At 37.1% G+C, this 21,973-nt stretch overlaps 1 protein-coding gene across 2 annotated transcripts in view; it reads left to right on the top strand.

Moving 5' to 3' along the window:
- Positions 1-21,973, top strand: part of oys (oysgedart) — a 183,668-nt gene that overhangs the window by 114,528 nt on the left and 47,167 nt on the right. Inside the window, exon 1 of one of the 2 annotated variants that reach the window (XM_065230453.1) lies at positions 16,378-16,522. The exons of the other annotated variant lie outside the window; for it this stretch is intronic. The gene's annotated coding sequence lies outside the window, so the exon portion shown is untranslated. Of the gene's footprint in view, positions 1-16,377; positions 16,523-21,973 lie in introns of those variants that run through there. 2 annotated transcript variants of the gene reach the window in all.

The following is a 21,973-nucleotide window of genomic DNA, read 5'->3' as shown; positions in this document are numbered from 1 at the left end:
CCTTCCTGTTCGTTCCTTATCATCCAAATGCAAACCACATTGTTGACGTTACTCTTATTGCTATATGCTGTCAAATGAATTTCATGGGCCAAAGTTAGGAACATAGAAAAGAAATGTGTCCCTAAAGTTGGGTCCATGATTTACTTGTGAAAACGTTGTTAAACAATTAAAATAAACATAAAATATTCAAACAGTAACTGTGAGTTTTACGTCTAGTGTGTATTATCAGGTAATTCCATTCAATAAATGCCATAATCAGGCCATTTGATGATCGTCAGTGCAACCTTCCCATCTTAACCTTAGAAGTCATGGCGGCTAAAAACTCCGAACAGAGTGATATTCTCAACCAGTTTTATTACTTACGAGAGCTGAAAATGTATTGAAATGTTGTGATATAAATTGATTTGTGTGTGGTACACATTTATCAATCATCAGTGATCAATATTTTCCTTATTTTTTGTGTAATATTCCTTAATTAATTATTTATTTGCGTGATAGGCCGAATGAAAGGACTAGACCCACATTACATACCGTAACCCTACATGTTAAAAATAAAAATATTTTTTTCTACCTCATCATGAAAAAAAAAATTGGACTCTCAGCAAAACCGAAAAGTCGATGTTTTGTGGTTTTTTGAGTCCAACTTTATGCCATAATGACTTATAAAAAATGTTTTTGCACATGAATTTTCTTTGAAAAATAAAAAATAAATTGATTTTTTTAGATTTTTGATACGTTTTTCCAATATTTTTAGAAAATTCAAAACGTAATTATTATTTTTCGGACCAGTGAACTTCCCCTTAAGTGTTTATTTTGGGGTTTTCATGAAGTTTATGATATGGAGATATGACCGGAACATTATCCTGTAGGTAATGGTCATGAGACTAAATCCGTCCTAAAACGAATAAAACACATCATCACACCTCAAATGAAATGAGAATTCTAAATCCAGTTCAATGGTAGTCATTTGAAGTACCCAGGACCACACCTGGCCATGTTTTAGGAACCTCTGGGAAGTGGGCAGTTTCTGACTTAGGTCAAAATCCATCATGCGATACCTTAAATCACATCAGAATTCATCCATTAAATCACATCCTATGAATATTTTTTGCGATTCCAAGTTCTGATTAGAATTCCAAGGAATTTCCGACGGTATTTAATTCTGGGGAAAAGAAATTTAAGGGAATTCCGAGGGTAATTCCAAGGGCATCTCATCGAGACCTTTGTTTTAGAAAAGTCTTATGAGAATTACATGTGAATTTTCAGAAAAACTTAGATGAGAACTTAGAGATAAGTCTGAGCAGAATTTCAAGGCATTTCTGAGCTGAAAACATGGAAATTCAAAGGAGAATTCGGGGGGCGACCCCGGCGTAGTGGTTAGCATCCGTACCTCTCACGCCAAAGTCACGAGTTCAAATCTCACCCCCGGACAAGTCACGAATGACCCACGAACGTTTTTTTTTAATAATCAAAAAAGGAGAATTTAATCAAATCCGACGTAGAACCTTTGCTATCGATATCTGATATTTGAATTAAATTCTCAAATCAAATCCTGATATTTGAATAGAAAGAGCTTAACTTTCTTTTTTTTTTGTTATTGATTTGATCACGGGGGCTTGGAAAGATATTCCGGGAACAAATTTCTGATATTATTTCATGGTTTTTTAGTTGGAATCTCTTATACAATGCTAATCTATATATATATTTTCTTTCACTCGGGATTTAAAAAAGGAAGCTTCAGAGAATTCTTGGAAGAGTCATTAAAATTTGAATATAATTTTAGGATGAGTTCCAGCCTTTTTTTTTGTAGTGTTATACAAAGAATTTCTAGATTGTTATAAAAAATTTTTCATTCTATCATTTTACCAGATAGAATTTCTAATTTATTTCAGAAGAAAAAGAACTCTGTGAAAATAAATCGACAGTGAGCATGCATAAGGGCCTATACGCGATGATCGATTCTCTTCGTCGATTTTCTCTTTTGTTAATAACTCGCTAGATTTAACGTTTCTCGGTGCGTTTGCTGTTGCTTTTAATAGCCAATACAACCTGTTACTACTCTGTATTGAACAAATTCTAGAAAATTGTTTCGCTTAGCTGTAGCAATGCAAAGAGAAAATCGATGAAGAGAATCGATCATCGCGTATTCGCCCTTATGAATGCTCACTGTCGAAATTATTCAAAAGGAAGTTCTTGAGAACATTTTGAGCGAATTTTCAAAGTAGTTGAAACATAATCAAATTTTGAGAACTTTGTACGCAAAAGCTATTTCAAAATACAGGAAAAAATCTGCTGTCTTAATTGTGACCTATTCAATTCAATTCGCATTCGATTTTATTCTTAATTTAAAAGTATATTCTGTACATCTCAAGAAAACCCGGAATTGGGATTTGCTGTTCACCATAACTATTTTTGCGATGTAAAAGACATTTTATCGTATTTGAGCCAATTTGATGATTCTAGGCGATTCTAGGTTATTTTGGCGTTTCAGAAGCCATTTTCGTTGATTTTCAGTTAATTTTGACTCGTGTTGCTTTGTGAACTTGGCACTGAGGAAGTCTACAAATAGTTGATGAAAATTTTCCTATAGTATTGTGAGAGGATTTGCTCAGTACATCATTAAGTAGTTTTGAATAGTACTTTTGCAACGTTTTCCCTAACAAACTATTAAACTGTTCCTCAACATTCGATCTTAATCAACATTTCTGCTGGTGCTGAAATTATTTTTTTTAAACTTAATTTTATGTCACTGAATCCGAATCTGGAATCAGATTTCGGTAAAAAGGTTTTATGTGAAAAACTGATATTAATTGTCTACATTTAGTTGAATTTTCATCAGACATCGATTGGTAACTCTGCAACAAAATGGTAACGGAAAACCCACATGAGCGGTTGCAGGCAAAAAAGCGAAAACAAAAATGGAGTTCTTGAATCGACCTTCTCCGATTTGAATGAAACTTTGCGTAATTGTTTGTTATTGGTAATGATACACATTATTGCTGTAATTTGGCCATTTTGGTTCTTTTGAAATTTTAAAATAGCATCCAATTTTATTGGGGTTACTCAAAATGTTCTTGCCTGATTTTTTTTTAATTAAAAAAAAAAACTTCCCAAAAATACAAAGTTTTGGAATGTTCAAAACAATTGGCACTCGTAGAACAAGAACTTTTGGTCTAATTTTTTAACTTATTGTTACGCTTTTTTGTGTTGTTGTTGTAATTATAGTCACTTTAACGCTCTTGGGTCATTCTTTTATGAGTATAAACTACATAAATAAACGTTTCAGCAAAAAAAAAATAAAATAAAAAATTTGACTTGTTCTATTATGTTTGTCCAATTTTAAGTGTCCATAATTTTAAGCATCCCTAAAGTTTGCATTTTTCATGAGCTTTTTTTTTAAAGAATCACAAATCATCAAAAAAAGTTGAAATATTTAGGCTCCTAATTTTTTTATTTATCCTTTACTTGTAGTAACTAAAAGCATTTTTTTCCTTTAAAACATTGTTTTCCTATACAACTTTGTCTCAGTACCATTCCAGTGCCACAATTTTTTGAAAAATTTCAAGGGTGCCATTTTGAAAATTTTAAAAGATTCCGAATTTCCGCTGAATTTCAGCTGTTTTCCAAATCTGAGAAGGTCGAGTTTTTCCGATTCGTCATTTGGCGTGGAACTGCTCACGTGTGGTGTACAAAGGACAATAGCGCGAGTGCTCGACGGTTAAGATAGGTGGCTCGCGAATTTATGAAATTTCTAAAAGTAGGTCGCAATCAGCAAAAGTTTAAGAACTGCCGCTCTAAAGGCTAGAAAGGACATTGGGATGGTTCGAAATATCGACTTTGCTCCACCAAGCCGAATCGATTCTTAATCAGGTCTTGATTATTCTCCCAAAATGTGAGCTTATACTGTACTGTTTATAGTTTACATCGGAATTACTATGGGTAAGGTTAACTTTTTATTTTCAGGGTTGCCTTTGTCATAATGATGTATCTGTACACTTGTGAGATTTTTTCAGCTAAATATTTGGTGAAGACAACTATTTAATTGAACTGAAAGATAATTAGTTTTGCGACTAAGACGTAATCCAAACAATTACTGATTAAAATGCATATTACATATGTACTTCCATTCGGTCTAACTTATTTCCAATTTACAACAACATACCTCATATCCCAGACCCGGGCTGCTCATCGATGCCGCTCGAATACACCATCATCGTTCGATCCATTGGCTTTCCCCGGGTTTCGCACTGGAAAATTTATTCGCTGATTTAATGCTGTGCGAAAGGGGACGACGATGGAGAAGGCGACGAGAGCACGCAGTCTCTCTTGTTATTGTTATTGCCCAGGCAAGCAGTAAGATACGATAAGCGAATTTAATTTCTGTCATTTGCTCGCCAATTTTTTCCCCATTTTGAACAAGCGAATGACGGGAAAAGCTCGACTGCCGCTCATGCTTCGAGCTCGAGGACGTTTGGCTGGAAAAATTGAAGCTTTATCGCGCATCCTTTTTTCTTTTGGGTTATGACTCGATCCCACTACAGCCATTTGGTCTCTACGTCCCGACTGGGACTTTACGTCGGCTCTCAACTTGAAGCATGTATCATTTTTGCGTTAGTATGTATTTTGCGACAACTCCAATCATACTCTGCTCAGGGAAGTTGAGTCCAGCAAGGTATAGCTGCACCTTCACCGACTGAGCTAAGGAAGACCCCACACACAGCCATTTGGTAATATCAGCGAATTAATATGAATACATAAACATTTAGCTTCGGATCAATGTGCGCCGTGAATAAGCTGATGGTGGATGAAAGAATTTGGATAATAATGTAGTGTAAGAACGAGGGCATTATTAGGCACGTATCCCTTTTGAAAGTCAAAATCGGAGTCATTTCGGTATCATGGCAATATCTCATTGGCTACGGTTATGTGAATCCTGATGGGGCTTTGCCTCTGGCTTCAAACGTTGGACAAATGTGAGGCACCATGCGTTTCCATTTATTTGACAAGCAAGGTGGAGTGTGTTCCTCACCAGAAAAAATTTCACAGGAGACATCGAGTTTCTCTTTCACCTGATGTCAATTTCGATGTATTTTACGTGTTTACGATGTCATCAACAGTTGTAGTAGCAATCTTGAATACAGTATTGCGTATTTCTCCCCCGAAAAAAAAGCCAGCATCCAAGTAGAAGAAGAATCATACCAACTAAAGCTCAAGCAGGCATACCATGATCGGAGCATCGAAGTGTTACCCCCACCCCTAGTAATTTTCTTCGGAGTCTTGTAGTTAAGTTTAACAGTCCAGAAGCGACGGAAAAAATGAAAACATGCAGTCTACTTGTGTTTTTCAACCTAAAGGGTGATACGGTCAAAATTTGGTCAAGGGAAAACGCGTGTAAATCGGTGAAATCGTTTATTTAAAAAATCAAATTAAATTTCTTTTTCAAGTTCAATTAGTATAAAATTCAGGAAAAATATTCAGTTAGGCTTCCGCTTTTCCAAATCCGAATTGCCGGGCCTTACGCTTGACCCCTGCCATCAGATTTTGTACAGCCACCTTGTCCACCTTCTTCGCCGCAGAAAGCCAGTTTGCCTTGAACTGCTGCTCGCCCTTAGCAGTTTTTTTGGTCTTCTTTAGGTTCCGCTTGACAATAGCCCAGTATTTCTCAATTGGGCGGAGCTCTGGCGTGTTGGGAGGGTTCTTGTCCTTGGGAACCACCTGCACGTTGTTGGCGGCGTACCACTCCATGGCCTTTTTTACCGTAATGGCAAGATGCCAAATCCGGCCAAAACAGTACGGAACAACCGTGTTTCTTCAGGAAAGGCAGCAGACGTTTATTCAAACACTCTTTCACGTAAATTTCTTGGTTGACAGTCCCGGAAGCTATGAAAATGCTGCTTTTCAAGCCACAGGTACAGATGGCTTGCCAAACCAGATATTTCTTTGCGAACTTTGACAGTTTCATGTGCTTGAAAACATCTGCTACCTTTCCCCTTCCTTTTGCCGTATAAAACTCCTGTCCCGGAAACTGCTTGTAGTCGGCTTTGACGTAGGTTTCGTCGTCCATTACCACGCAGTCAAACTTCGTCAGCATCGTCGTGTACAGCCTCCGGGATCGCGCTTTGGCCGTCGTATTTTGTTTATCATCGCGATTTGGAGTCACTACCTTCTTGTAAGTCGATAGTCCGGCTCGTTTTTTGGCTCGATGCACGGTTGTAGACGATACACCCAGCTTATTTGCGGCATCTCGGAGAGAGAGGTTAGGGTTTCGCTTGAAACTACCGGCAACTCTCTTTGTCGTCTCAGCGGCTTCCGGTTTTCGATTTCCCCCCGATCCAGACTTCCTGGCTGTCGACAAACGTTCCCCAAACACTTTAATTACATTTGTAACGGTTGATTTGGCAACTTTTAGCGATTTTGCCAACTTTGCGTGCGAGTAGCTCGGATTTTCGCGATGCGCGAGCAAAATTTTGATACGCTGCTCTTCTTGCTTGGACGGCATTTTGACAACTGAAGAGTGAATTCCAAAATCAAAATAGGAGCAACATTCTACACACACACACACCTTCAAAATGAGGGGTGTTCAGGTTTTTTAAATGAAAAATTGAAAGAAATACGTCAAGTTGATATTGACCAAATTTTGACCGTATCACCCTTTACCATACCTACGTCCTTCACGTCCTCCGCACAGGTTGCGAATAAAACATGAAATGGCCAACAACATATACACGGATACGCACGAGTTCCCTTGGTGGGTTCGGGGTGCGCTTTGAGCTTCAGATCCCTCAGCTGGTTGTCTGTCGTGGTGGTTATATTTTCCCGCAGTTGTTGTGCTCCATTACGGCAACGGGTATAACCTAGTTGTTTCGGTTTATATTCGAGGGTAATGCTGTTTTCATGAGATCTGCGTGACTTGCGTGTGGAGTGTGGGCGGCTTTAGCGGTGGAATGGTTTCGGAATTGTTTTCGACATCTCTTTTTGCTGCGTTCTAAAGTTTTGGGTCAAGAATCGGTTACGGTTTTTGATTTTTTAGAGCTGCGGCAGAAATATTTATTTTTTCATGGGATTTGATAACATTCTAAACTGTAACCAAAGGGCATCGATCGTAGCTGAGTTTTTTTTTCTGTGGGACATAATTTATGGATGTTGAGTAATTTGGCTATGTTGAGTTGATCATGATTTATCATCAATTTAACCCACATCTCAATGCAAATGGCAGGGTGGCCAGCGAATCAGTAAAACCAGGAATTAACCGGAAATTTAAAAAAAAAACCGGGAATTCTACGGGGAACCGGGAAAAAATTAATAAACCTTACGGTCAAATATTTACGCCAGATTTTCATAATCAATTAGTAAAACAGACCAAGTCTTTACCAAAAGATAAGCTTGGTCTTTTTCTGAATAATTGACATCAGTTATTCATCTTATTTTAATTAATCAACAATATTGCAAATTGATTTTTCGAATGTAATTATCATGAGACTTAAAGGGAAGCTTACCGGCCCGAAAATAAAAAAAATATTTTCGGTACATTTTTATTTTTCTAAAAATATTGGGAAAACATATCAAACATCCAAGAAAATCAGTTTCTTCCTTAGATTTTTTTCAAAAATTACATGTAAAATTATTTTTCTATCTCATCATGAAAAAAATGGACTCTCAGCAAAACCGAAAAGTCGATGTTTTGAGGTTTTTTGAGTCCAACTTTATGTCATAATGACTTATAAAAAATGTTTTTGTACGTGAATTTTCTTTGAAAAATTAGAAAAAATATGATTTTTTTTAGATTTTTGATATTTTTTTCCAATATTTTTAGAAAAAACAAAACGTAATTATTTTTTTCGGAGCAGTGAGCTTCCCCTTAAAGTAAAGTAATATTCAAGATGCAGGACTTAAAAAAAAAGATACATGTGAAAATCGAAACTCAAATCAAAATTACCATGCAATTCCTATTAGTATTTCCATGGCAATAATCCCAGAATCACTGTGGGATTCTGCTTATCACTATCATGACATTCTTGTTAAAATCTAACAGAAAACTCTTCTTTTAATACAGTGGAATTCGCTTTGAAATTCCTTCTCAACTCTTGTAAGAACTGCCACGGAATCCTCCTTATAATTCCTTGAAACTATCCTGACTTTCCGATCGCTTTGAAATTCTTCTCAAAATTGAGGGGGTTAGAAGAAAAGGGGTGTTAGTGTCTTTGATCGATTTTTTCATTGACTTTCTCTTTCGTTAATAATTCAGCTGCAAACACATTCCTTGATTCGTATGCCATTCTGGATGCTAGATGAGAACCTCCTTTATCAAACTATGTGGCAGAAATAGCGCAAAATCAGTTTTTAAAGCTGTGGCTATCAAAAGAGAAAGTCGATGAAGAGTATCGTTCAAAGTCACTTACACCCCTTATCTTCTAACCCCTTCAATTATCTTTAAACTCTAGCCAAAACTCAGGAATCCTTCAGAAGTTCCTTGAAATTCTCCTCTGAAATCCCTTAGAATTTTCTTAGAAATTTCCTAAGAATTTCTTTTTAATTTTTCACTTTTTTTATTTTAATCTCAGAATACGATTACTTTGATATTTTTCTCGGAATTCCCTTAAATTCTGTTTATAATTCTCTTTGGATGCTAATAAGAATTCTATTGGGCTTCTCATTAAAACCAGCCTCCTGTTCTCCTCAAGATCCCCATAAAATTACACCCAAACGGAGGATGTATGATTCGCTTACAATTATGTGGGATTCATCATCGGAGGATGTTAGTGGATACCGCATAAACGGAAAATGCGATATACCGAGGTGCGGTCCAATACAAGAAAATGGAGAAAGAAAAATGTGGACTGTATAAGTGAGTGAAATTAATCATGTCAAAAAAAAGTGGTCGACTGGGACTCGAACCACGATTATCAGACCTGTGCTTTCTCCACTGCTCTCTCTGTGATTTCTATATGGGGGTACACTTTGTGAAAACCGAAAATGGACCATGTAACAAAATTACAACTGCCCCTGGACCAATTTCAATAATTTTATCACCAATTGATCAGATATATGTCTACGCATCTGTTAAATTTAAGACTTTACCATTTTTCAAACTGTCACTATTGAAAATTGTACGAATGTGCAAGTGTTGCTATGATTATTAAAATTATCACCGATTGCCTTCGAAAAGCGATTTCCCTAACACAGATTTCAAAGTTGAATTCCATCAGGTCTCCAGTACACAACGAAAGGCTGCCTGCAAGCAGCGAGCAGCAGCCCACATGAGAATCCACAGGAGGAAGAAGCTGCACTGCTATTGATGGGAATCAGTTGCTCTTCGTGAGTCGCTGTGGGCCATCTACGTCAAGCGCGTCATACTAAAGAGAATAAACAGAGAGAACCCCGCTCAAATTCCTATTCCTACACAAAACAGAAGCTCCTGCTGCAGTTAACAAATAAGATTTATTATATAAGAGCACGTAGTCCTACGTCACCAATGCGTACAACCCCATAGGGCTGTCTCTTGTAGTTTTTTTTTAAATCAACACTCAAATTCTATTTATATTTTCCTCATAATTCCGTAGGTATTTGCGTCAGAATTCTTTGGAATACTCTTTAAATAGTTTCAAACCTGAATATTCTTTTCCCAGAACTTTGAATTTTTTCCAAGGTCGATTATAATGGTTTTTGTTTTGCTCAAATCTTGAATCATGGACCTTTTAAAATCCCTTATTTTCAGAGTGTCGACTGCTTCGAAAAACCTTGGAAAAACCAGGAATTTTCAGGGAATTCAATTTTGGACCTGGAAAATCAGGGAATCTCAGGGAATTCCTTCAAAACTCAGGGAAATATTTTATTTCATAAAAGTATGACTAGTCTCATACAATATAATTGCTCGGTGAGCTTTAAAGATGTTTGTTAATAAATCAAATCAATAGAGTTGCGATCATGTGGTTGCTCAAATAAAAGGTATTTTGATTTTTTGGGCCTAGGTGATCAATCGAAATCACACTGGGCTGGCACGTTCCCTGGAGGTGTATTCCAACTACTATTGGATGTTTATTCTGACTTTTCCTGGAAGGTTCTTCCAATTCTTCTCGAAAGTATCGTTAAACTTTCCGCGGAAGCTACACACTTAAAAAAAATTCATGTAAATTTAGGTGCTCTGAGAGCGTCAATTTTGACATAAATTTGAGTCATAACAGATGTGAAATATTCGTCGAGCTACGAACTTTTCAATCTCGGAGCACCAAATATTACATGACATGTTTGTTTACGTCTCATCTTTTATGTCAAAGATGGATTCCTTTACGTGTAAAATTAGTTATTTCTAAGTGTGTAGTTCGAATTTCCAGCTAGCTATTTCCCGGGAAATGAAACTTATTTCCCAAGAATCGGGATTTTGATGAATTTCTCTGGAGTAGTTTTTTTGTTGAAATTTTGTGAATTTCTCTGTACTAGTTTCCCGGAATGTCCCGGGTAGAAAACACTATGCACAGAAGATTTAATTTATAACGGGATTAAAGACGAGTGTTTCGTATGCAGGATGCAGGGGCACTGGTTGCATTTCTGCCCTAGCGGAAAGTCCGGAAACAGTCAGAATAGCAACTACTTGATTGATTGTAACAATACCCGAGCAAAGTCTGAGATTGAAGCAAATTGAAAACTAAATTCGATGTTGCGATGTCACTGATAATGATTACTCAGGTTGCGGTTAAAATATCAAAATTGAGGAAAAAATCTTCCTGGTTCATCACATTAAAAAAAACTAATTCTGCCACCAGTGTGAACAAACTGAGAACTCACTTCGATGTATGTACATTTTCCCAGTTAATAACAAAACGAGTAGTCAATTTGATGTTCTGCTAAGGCAATGCAAACAAAACTGCAACAACATATTTTTGAAGAGCAAATGTACAGTAAACTGAAAACAACATTTGTTATCACATTTGTCAATCGCGTAAATAGTAACCAAATTATGATTTCAGTTTGATATGCATATCAAAATTTGATTTCAATTTGCTGCAGGCTTGCTTCCACATAAATTGTTTTTCGGAATTATGAAATTATTAGATATTATAATGATAGTTAGTAGTTGTAAGTCACAAGATAAGGTTGTAAACTAGGTGTTTGATACATAAAACCTGTCATTATTGCTTTCAGTGCGTCACAATCAGCGATTTTACGATTCGTGAGCGCTCACTCTGAGTGAACGCTCACGATTTATAAATTCGCTGATTGTGACGCACTGAAAGCAAAATTGACAGGTTTTATGTGTCAAATACATACCTTCCAACCTCTTCTTGTTTCTGACCAATGATCCAATGATTCCATAATTCAGAAAAAAAAACATTTTTTATAGCGAAGTGAGTGGAAGTAACCCTGATTTGCTGTCATTTTGATGCTGGACTTTTCTCGAGGAGTCTGCAAAGATCATTTCATATCATGAAAATAAGTTCTTCTAGATTAAAAGATAGTAAGCTGATTGATATCGAGATGCTTGCAGTTTCCTTAACACATCTCCATCAACATAGTAACATCCCGGTTACTGCTTGAACCGATTACCAGACCCTTGCCATGGTAAAATGGGACATTTTTTTTAAAAGTTGAATGGTTTGCTTTACCTGGTTTTTTTTTTTCTGAAAAACGACTGGAAAATCAAGGTATATCAAGGAATTTATTGTTGTTTACTGAGTGGATGCTCTGACTTTGATTAAATTGTTGTCTACGATCTAGGATCACGAGCATTTTTATTAGTCACAAATCTCGAATAATGGCATGGTGTTAGACTGTAAACAAATGTCAAAGTTTCTTAAATCCTATTTTTTAATTCATGTTAGTACATACTACGGAGTGTTAAAACGTTTTCTTGCTCCGGGATTTTCAAAAAAATTCCTTTGATCTCATTTGAATAATGTTCAAGATTTCTAAAACAATTTCTCAATTCAATCCCTCAGTCTTCACAATGACCCTTTAGCCCGATCGATCAGTAAATTTTTGGTACGGTGTCTCTGTGACCGTTATTATCAACATAAAATATCCATCAATCCTGTGTATTCAAGTCGATAGAGTTGCGTATTCTCTGCTAAAATCAACATAATCCATCAAAGGTTTCGTAAGATATCGCGATTTTAAGATTTAAAGCGATTTTCCCTTGAAGCGTCAATTATCTGAACTTCATTAAACTGTAACTGTTTTGGATTAATTCCTAAAAATTTCCGGCGTCGATTAAACTTGTTCAGAAATCAATGACGAAAAACTAACTGTTAAAAACATCTATAACAATGAAAGTATATTTTTAAGATTTTTTAACTTTTCTGAAATGGACTCAATAGACAGGTCTAAATCGCAAAATCGTAGAACATTATCTTTTAGTTCAAATTTTGAACTATTTTTTCACATATGGTTTTTATGGTTTTTTATACAGAAAACTTATTTTTTAGTCCACAAAATCGTTTTTACTGCATACATCACATAAATATTGAGTGATAAAAAAGTTTAAACATTTTACTAAGTTGATGTTCTATGATGATTTTGGTCAATTTTGAAGTTTCCATTGTGTCAATTTAAGAAAAAATTGGAAAAAGCCATTTGGATCTTGTAAAATTTACAAAATGGCGTCCTTTAGATATTTCAAAAAATAGTAGCACGGAAACAGCACTTCTGATCGAAATGACGTCTGGGACAAAGTTGTAGAGAAAAATATACAAAATATGTTTTAATTAATTTCAAGTAAAAATTACAAAGGTATGTTATAATCCTAAATTTTTCAAACTGTCCTTGTTAATTTTTTTTATTTCTTCCAACAACTTTGTCTCAACCGCCATTTTTATTGAAAGCCACGTTTTCATTCTATGAATTTTTGAAAATGACTGATTCCGCCATTTTGACTTTTTTCCGGACTAAAAATGGCTCAAATGTGAATGATGAGCCATTACGAACAATTATGCAAAGATTCCGGAAATCGGAAAAGGTCATGTCGGATCGATTCGGCATTTGGCGCAGAATTGCTCTATGTTGGAATACATTCGGGAACGAGACCATTTAAAGGTACAACGTATGTGGGATTCCTAGAATTTCTTGTAAATAAGATAAAAACTGTCAAGGGTTTTGCAATACGATCAACCTTTAAGGTGGAAAAATCTAAATTGAATCTTCCAGATTACACCGCTCACTGATTACTCCACCTTCACTCAGTGCTGATTTTGACTTTTTGATTTCCAAAAATGTTTTCATGTTACATCAACAATAAAGGGTGATACGGTCAAAATTTGGTCAATATCAACTTGACGTATTTCTTTCAATTTTGCATTTAAAAAACCTGAACACCCCTGATTTTGAAGGTGTGTGTGTGTAGAATGTTGCTCCTATTTTGATTTTGGAATTCACTCTTCAGTTGTCAAAATGCCGTCCAAGCAAGAAGAGCAGCGTATCAAAATTTTGCTCGCGCATCGCGAAAATCCGAGCTACTCGCACGCAAAGTTGGCAAAATCGCTAAAAGTTGCCAAATCAACCGTTACAAATGTAATTAAAGTGTTTGGGGAACGTTTGTCGACAGCCAGGAAGTCTGGATCGGGGGGAAATCGAAAACCGGAAGCCGCTGAGACGACAAAGAGAGTTGCCGGTAGTTTCAAGCGAAACCCTAACCTCTCTCTCCGAGATGCCGCAAATAAGCTGGGTGTATCGTCTACAACCGTGCATCGAGCCAAAAAACGAGCCGGACTATCGACTTACAAGAAGGTAGTGACTCCAAATCGCGATGATAAACAAAATACGACGGCCAAAGCGCGATCCCGGAGGCTGTACACGACGATGCTGACGAAGTTTGACTGCGTGGTAATGGACGACGAAACCTACGTCAAAGCCGACTACAAGCAGCTTCCGGGACAGGAGTTTTATACGGCAAAAGGAAGGGGAAAGGTAGCAGATGTTTTCAAGCACATGAAACTGTCAAAGTTCGCAAAGAAATATCTGGTTTGGCAAGCCATCTGTACCTGTGGCTTGAAAAGCAGCATTTTCATAGCTTCCGGGACTGTCAACCAAGAAATTTACGTGAAAGAGTGTTTGAATAAACGTCTGCTGCCTTTCCTGAAGAAACACGGTTGTTCCGTACTGTTTTGGCCGGATTTGGCATCTTGCCATTACGGTAAAAAGGCCATGGAGTGGTACGCCGCCAACAACGTGCAGGTGGTTCCCAAGGACAAGAACCCTTCCAACACGCCAGAGCTCCGCCCAATTGAGAAATACTGGGCTATTGTCAAGCGGAACCTAAAGAAGACCAAAAAAACTGCTAAGGGCGAGCAGCAGTTCAAGGCAAACTGGCTTTCTGCGGCGAAGAAGGTGGACAAGGTGGCTGTACAAAATCTGATGGCAGGGGTCAAGCGTAAGGCCCGGCAATTCGGATTTGGAAAAGCGGAAGCCTAACTGAATATTTTTCCTGAATTTTATACTAATTGAACTTGAAAAAGAAATTTAATTTGATTTTTTAAATAAACGATTTCACCGATTTACACGCGTTTTCCCTTGACCAAATTTTGACCGTATCACCCTTTATCCTTCTTTTCTCCGTAATGGAGAAGATGCGCGTGGCCGGCAATGTTAATTGTCATGCTTTTCCTGTTCTAAACTCTGATTGGAAAGCTATTCACTCCCAAATAGTTTTCCTTGAGCAATCAGTATAAGAGCGTAAAAGTTTATACATGACAGTTTCCAGTATGCAATCTACGAATTACTCCGTAACAAACGCAACGCAATGCAACAATGTTTTAAAAATTTATTATCAAGAACCTTAGATTAAGTCAGTAGTCTGCACGATTTAATTGAAAATTAATAATAGTAAACACAAGAGTCCATTCGGATTCATACTCGTTTGTTACGAGGATCTAGTCTACCACACACAAGTAGCGATTTCGACGGCGAACTTCCTGCCGCAAGGAAGCAGTTGAAGTCCAGCGTTTAACTGAAACTGAAAGAAACCATTTGAAGCGAGTTAGATAGCGAAAATGAATGTTACCAAATCCCTGCTGATATCATTTCAAGGATAGAAGGTCGGTTTCTTCACCCCACTCTTAGGGTCTTGACATGGCTTGTTGTGTAGCTAATGGTGCGATTATGTTTACTGTAGTTTTCCCACTTCCATAGTGGTTAGAGATGATCTAGCCTACGGCTAAAAATCTCTATAATAAAGCTTAAAAAAACAAAAAACTTCCATAGTGGAAGTTTGTGTAATTATCGCTAGAGATAGGTCAACCTTCAGCTTTTGGTGATATCCGTCTGTTCTTCCGGATGGTGGATGAAAGTCATTGTGTTTCGCGTAAAAACCAAAAGTTTGTTCCTCTACTTAGTCGATAGTCTCAAGCTTTTTTTTGCGTGGGAAACATGACGTAATGAAAGCGGTAGTTGGTAGTTACCGCCAGTTGGTGTTGGGCAAAGTTTTTGCCCACCCAACCAAACAATCATCCAACTATTTGGACAAAGTTTTCCCGCCAGCATCGCAGCCACTCGCCAACTACATAGTTTACAAACAGCAGAGCATTGCTTGCTATTGTTACCTGGCGCGAATTGTGTTTGCATTTAACTTCAGAGTTGAGTGATTGTTGCTTGTTATAATTCGAAACTCAATTAAGATCTGGCTGCAGGTGAGTTTTCCTGGGGAAATCCTTCAATATTTTCTTTTGATTCTATTGATTCGAGTTTCCCGAAAAACCGGAGCACATAATTGCAAGTTCACTGAACCGTACGATTTATCTTTCTTTTCGGGAGCAATTATCCCCTGAAAAAAATTAAACCTATTTTGTTCTCCGAGAATATGATTCTTTTCTCCTTTGGTGTGCCCGTGTCGCCTCCTTCTGAGCCAAGCTTAACTAAAGATCGATCGAGATTACGTGATTGACCTTCTCCCCCTCCCGTTCCCGGTCAGTGTCGATTGATTCGACAAATCCGCTTTGCTCGTGCCGTCTCCGTTTTGGCTGTCATCAGCTGCCGGTGTCGCGTCGGTCAGCGAAGAATTAGGGTCGGGTTCAAGAATACGAAAAAAAAGAAGTTGTTTGGTCTGGGTATCGGAAGAAAATCGCACGTTCGCACCCGAATATCCTAGCTAGTGGAATGACAAATTGTGATAAATTTAATTTGGATCCCGCTTTAAAAAGGAAACGGTCTGATAAGTGTGTTGAAATTCCTTTGTCACGTCATATAGAACTTATCAGCTTATCATCTTCGGACATCAGCAAACCTCAAACCTTATCGATTGCGCGATTCCGGTAACTCGACCTTTCTCTTTGTTCCGATCTACCCGACCGAGCTTATCATGTTATTTTTTTTTTCTGTTCGCTATCAAGTTTGCTGATATCGAACCCGTCAACATTTCGACATCGTCCGTCAAGCACAATGTAAAATTTATCGAATCTAGTTCTGCTCGATTTGTTGCCCTTTCCTGACATAGGGAAAGTCGTGTTTCCTCCTCCTTTTCCAACCACTGTTTAGTGTTTAACCTTTTCCCCCATTGAACGACTCCCTCTAATTTTGGACCGTAAATTCGTCAAAACGTGTGAGTTAGTGCACGACACTTTAGCGTGACGACAACTGGAAAAGGCCAAACTTCTGCTGGTGATGATGGTGGTGTGATTCACTCGTACCAACATAAATTGTGTGATGTGAATTAAAAATAAATCAAGTTTCGTTCACCGGAATCGAAAGAGCCCACATAGCGCGAAAATCAAAGAACGAAAACAGTGAAAGGGGTGGAGTGGTGGGTGTTCCGTTGCGGGATGTGACTTTTTTTTTATATATATAAAAAATACCTAATGTTTTCCGATTGAGAGGTTCATTGAATAGAAGGTTCACAAAGGATGGGAAGGGAAAGTGGTGTGAATTTTGCGGTTTCGGTGAAATTTTTTAGGATCAATTATATTTGCTTTCACCAAAACCGGGGTGATGTGGTGTTTGTTTCTACAACAGCTGAACCGTGGTGGGTGAATATAATATTTGCCAAAATATGTTTGAATCAATAATGGTCGTCGCCATGGATGGATTCGATGTGGGCATGGGTATGAATTCTGGATATGGTTGGGTTTGTTTTGGATCATTACCATTTCTAATCAAGTTCAATGGAGCTGCTCGGTAATATTCTGTCGGCGTTTGTTGGAGGTTGCCGAATGTATATATTTTAAATTCAATGTCTTAAAAATAGACCTAGCTGTTTTGATAAAGTCAAACTAATTGCGTAAATTTCAAGGACGATATGAAAATGGAAACAGAAGAAATGCTATATTTCGCCGTATTCCAGGAAACCCGGATACTCTGATTTAATGGTTTTCAGTGAAATGCTTATTACAAATGCCATTTTTTTGTGGAATTTTCAAATTGGATGAAAATCGTAGAACATCAACTTATGATTAAATGTTTAAACTGACATGTTTGATACAAATTGTTTAACCTACCGGACCTGTTCTGGGTGCCCGTTGGAGAAGTGCCCAAAATTTGACATGAAGCCTAATTACATCATGCGACACATCGAATAACATGAGCCTGTGGTTGCCACTCCGGTATTGCCAGATCACCTATAACTACACACAGTACCAACAAATGATGTTTAAGACTAGCAATCATCCTCAATGTGTAAAAACTGGTGATCTCAAACTTTACAATAGACCAGCGCTGGCCAAGTCCGAATGCAGATCAACCTATGAATGGATAGGTATACGTCGACACGATACTTGCTTAGTTGGAAGTCGAGAAATTATCTGCACTTCCATGAGAAATCACTGCACATGGACCAGGAATGCAATCTATGATGATATGATGATATGGAACTACCACTCACTGTTGCAAGACAACTGTCGGTAGACGGTTAACTATCCTCTCTTTTCGACTTGATCAAGTTTAATTACCTCTAATTGTACTCAACCTGTCATTGTATGAAGGGCCAAAAACGGTTTGGGTGAATCCGTGGAGAAAATCACCCAGGTACATCCACGGCCTAGTTGAGAATCTCCTTCCAACAACAGGATCTACAACCGGTAAAAAAAACAGGCAATCCAACAGGAGGATGTCCCAATGAGTGGGGAGACGAGCCCGCCCTCTATTCACGAAATGACTGGGAGTTGGCATTTACACTCTCCCCATCCATTTCGTTTCAACTTCAGCGACCGAAAACAAACGCGTCTCATAGCGGCCATGGCACACTTCGGTTGCATTTCTGGAACACAACCTCAACGCACAAACACCACGAAGACAACATTTGACAAGCACGCAGCAAGTAAAGGAAAGGAAAAAATGCACCCAGAGAGCATGGCACGAGCCGAACTGCTAACGCTGAAAGCCATACGCGAACTCATGGGTTACGAATGCAATCTAGTGATGTGATGTGATGTGAATAGAACCCACCATCAGTGCAAGGATTACCTATGACTGCAGATACTTCACTGGTTGTAAAGTTCTGCCTGATGGTTTGTTGCAGCAGGGTGAATCAACTTCATTGAAGACCTTTGGAAGACAAACGACAAGATGTACGTCTTTCAACACGTGACAAGGGACTAAACATTTCCGTGACTTGGTGTCTTCAGCGAAGTTCCTCATTATAATAAGTATCATCTATCAACGGGTATATGTTTCATCCAGCATTCAAAAATCCGACGTTGCCGGATTAAAAAGTACGCAAATTTCATTTGTGGTAGGTCACCGTATGACTGATGTCTAGTAGGTCTTACATCCAGGTAGGCTTGTGGCCATTCGTTTGGTACAATTTTTGTGGAAGGGTACTATCTTAATTAGTGATGCACCGAATAGTACTATTGGGCGTTTAAAATGTGTAGGAATGAACTGTTTATTTTTTTTATAGGAAGTATAAACTCATCAGAATATTTGTACGATTTTAATTCCCACCAGAACATCATAATGTTCTAAAAACTGACCACCTAGCCCCGCTCTAGAAGGGTACAATCAGCTAAAGATGTAGTCAGAGCTGCTTTCAGGATTACCCTAGATTTGTAGAAGATAACTCGTCATAGAATTGTCTCAAGAATTTTTCATAGAATTTGCTAAAGAAATTCTTCAGAGCTGCTTTCAGGATTCCCCTAGATTGGTAGAAGACAACTCTTCATATAATTGTCTCAATAATTTTACTCAGAATCAGCTAAATATGTCTTCAGAGCTGCTTTCAGGTTTTCCCTAGATTGATAGAAGATAACTCTTCATAGAATTGTCTCAAGGATTTTTCTTAGAATTTGCTAAAGAAATTCTTCAGAGCTGCTTTCAGGATTCCCCTGGATTTGTCGAAGATAACTCTTCATATAATTGTCTCAATAACTTTACTTAGAATCAGCTAAATATGTCTTCAGAGCTGCTCTCAGGATTCCCCTAGATTTGTAGAAGATAACTCTTCATAGAATTTTCTCTAGAATTTTTCTTAGAATCAGCTAAAGATGTCGTCAGAGCTGCTTTCAGGATTCCCCTAGATTTGTAGAAGATAACTCGTCATAGAATTGTCTCAATAAATTTACTTAGAATCAGCTAAATATGTCTTCAGAGCTGTTTTCAGGATTCCCCTAGTTTTTTAGAAGATAAATCGTCATAGAATTGTCTCAAGAATTTTACTTAGAATCAGCTAAATATGTCTTCAGAGCTGTTTTCAGGATTCCCCTAGATTTGTAGAAGATAACTCTTCATAGAATTTTCTCTAGAATTTTTCTTAGAATCAGCTAAAGATGTCGTCAGAGCTGCTCTTAGGATTCCCCTAGATTTGTAGAAGATAACTCTTCATAGTATTTTCTCAAGAATTTTACCTAGAATCAGCTAAATATGTCTTCAGAGCTGCTTTCAGGATTCCCCTAGATTTGTAGAAGATAACTCGTCATATAATTGTCTCAATAACTTTACTTAGAATCAGCTAAATATGTCTTCAGAGCTGTTTTCAGGATTCTCCTAGATTTGTAGAAGATAACTCGTCATAGAATTGTCTCAAGACTTTTACTTAGAATCAGCTAAATATTTCTTCAGAGCTGTTCTCAAGATTCCCCTAGTTTTTTAGAAGATAAATCTTCATAGAATTTTCTCAAGAATTTTTCTTAGAATTTGCTAAAGAAATTCTTCAGAGATGCTTTCAGGATTACTCTGGATTTGTCGAAGATAACTCTTCATATAATTGTCTCCTTATTTTACTTAGAATCAGCTAAATATGTCTTCAGAGCTGCTTTCAGGATTCCCCTAGATGTGTAGAAGATAACTCTTCATAGAATTGTCTCAAGAATTTTACAGAATCAGCTAAATATGTCTTCAGAGCTGCTTTCAGGATTCCCCTGGATTTGTCGAAGATAACTCTTCATAGAATTGTCTCAAGAATTTTACTTAGAATCAGCTAAATATGTCTTCAGAGCTGCTCTCAGGATTCCCCTAGATTGATAGAAGATAACTCTTCATATAATTGTCTCAATAATTTTACTTAGAATCAGCTAAATATGTCTTCAGAGCTGCTTTCAGGATTCCCCTAGATTTGTAGATGATAACTCTTCATAGAATTGTCTCAAGAATTTTACATAGAATCAGCTAAATATGTCTTCAGAGCTGCTTTCAGGATTCCCCTAGATTTGTAGAAGATAACACATCATATAATTGTCTCACTAATTTTACTTGGAATCAGCTAAATATGTCTTCAAAGCTGCTTTCAGGATTCCCCTAGATTTTTAGAAGATAACTCTTCATAAAATTGTCTCAAGAATTTTACTTAGAATCAACTAAAGATGTCTTCAGAGCTGCTTTCAGGATTCCTCTGGATTTGTCGAAGATAACTCTTCATAGAACTGTCTCAAGAATTTTACTTAGAATCAGCTAAATATGTCTTCAGAGCTGCTTTCAGGTTTTCCCTAGATTTGTAGAAGATAACTCTTCATAACATTTTCTCAAGATTTTTTCTTAGAATTTGCTAAAGACATTCTTCGGAGCTGCTTTCAGGATTCCCCTGGATTTGTCGAAGATAACTCTTCATAGAATTGTCTCAAGAATTTTACTTAGAATCAGCTAAATATGTCTTCAGAGCTGCTCTCAGGATTCCCCTAGATTGGTAGAAGACAACTCTTCATATAATTGTCTGAAGAATTTTACATAGAATCAGCTAAATATGTCTTCAGAGCTGCTTTCAGGATTCCCCTAGATTTGTAGATGATAACTCGTCATAGAATTGTCTCAAGAATTTTACTTAGAATCAGCTAAATATGTTTTCAGAGCTGCTTTTAGGATTCCCCTAGATTGGTAGAAGATAACTCTTCATAGAATTGTCTCAATAAGTTTACTTAGAATCAGCTAAATATGTCTTCAGAGCTGCTTTCAGGATTCCCCTAGATTTGTAGAAGATAACTCTTCATAGAATTTTCTCTAGAATTTTTCTTAGAATCAGCTAAAGATGTCTTCTAATTAATCTGTCTAATTTGGCATGCCCTCGAATTTTTGTCCACACAGAATATTTTTGTAAATTAACATTTGCACATTGATGTATTTTCTGGCCTTATTTGAAATAGGTAGCAGTGCAACTTTAATTTTACGTGGAAGTATTTAATAATTCATTCATTTACATTGAATTTAACATGCATCTGTGTTTTTATTAAACAGCGAAAGGTTAAATTGGGATTAACGAACAACGAACAACGACATGAATTTACATGCACGCGTAAATTTCAGTTTTAATTCATTGAAAAAAATTGACCGTTAAACGTGTAATTTAATATTAAAAAAGCTGGTCCAGTTTGTAGTTGGAAATTTCATAATAATTTTATCTGTGCATAAAAGCCTTAAAAAATTCATTGCATACCACTTTAGGAATCCCTTATAGATTTTTTTTAGCATTAATTCTACAATTATCTTAGTATTCTCGATAGCTTTCGCGAGAAATCCATTAAATTGATTTACATAATTCTCTTTAAAAGTTTTAAAGTTAGTTAAAATGTATCCTTCAAATTTTCATAAGATTTTCCTTGGAATTCATCTCAGAATTGTTTTGGGAACTCAC

Source organism: Ochlerotatus camptorhynchus, unplaced genomic scaffold (genome assembly GCF_037179485.1).
Source record: "Ochlerotatus camptorhynchus isolate MF236.1 unplaced genomic scaffold, CSIRO-AGI_Acam_v1.1 ptg000330l, whole genome shotgun sequence".
NCBI lineage: Eukaryota > Metazoa > Arthropoda > Insecta > Diptera > Culicidae > Ochlerotatus > Ochlerotatus camptorhynchus.
This window is presented reverse-complemented; position numbering and strand designations above follow the sequence as displayed.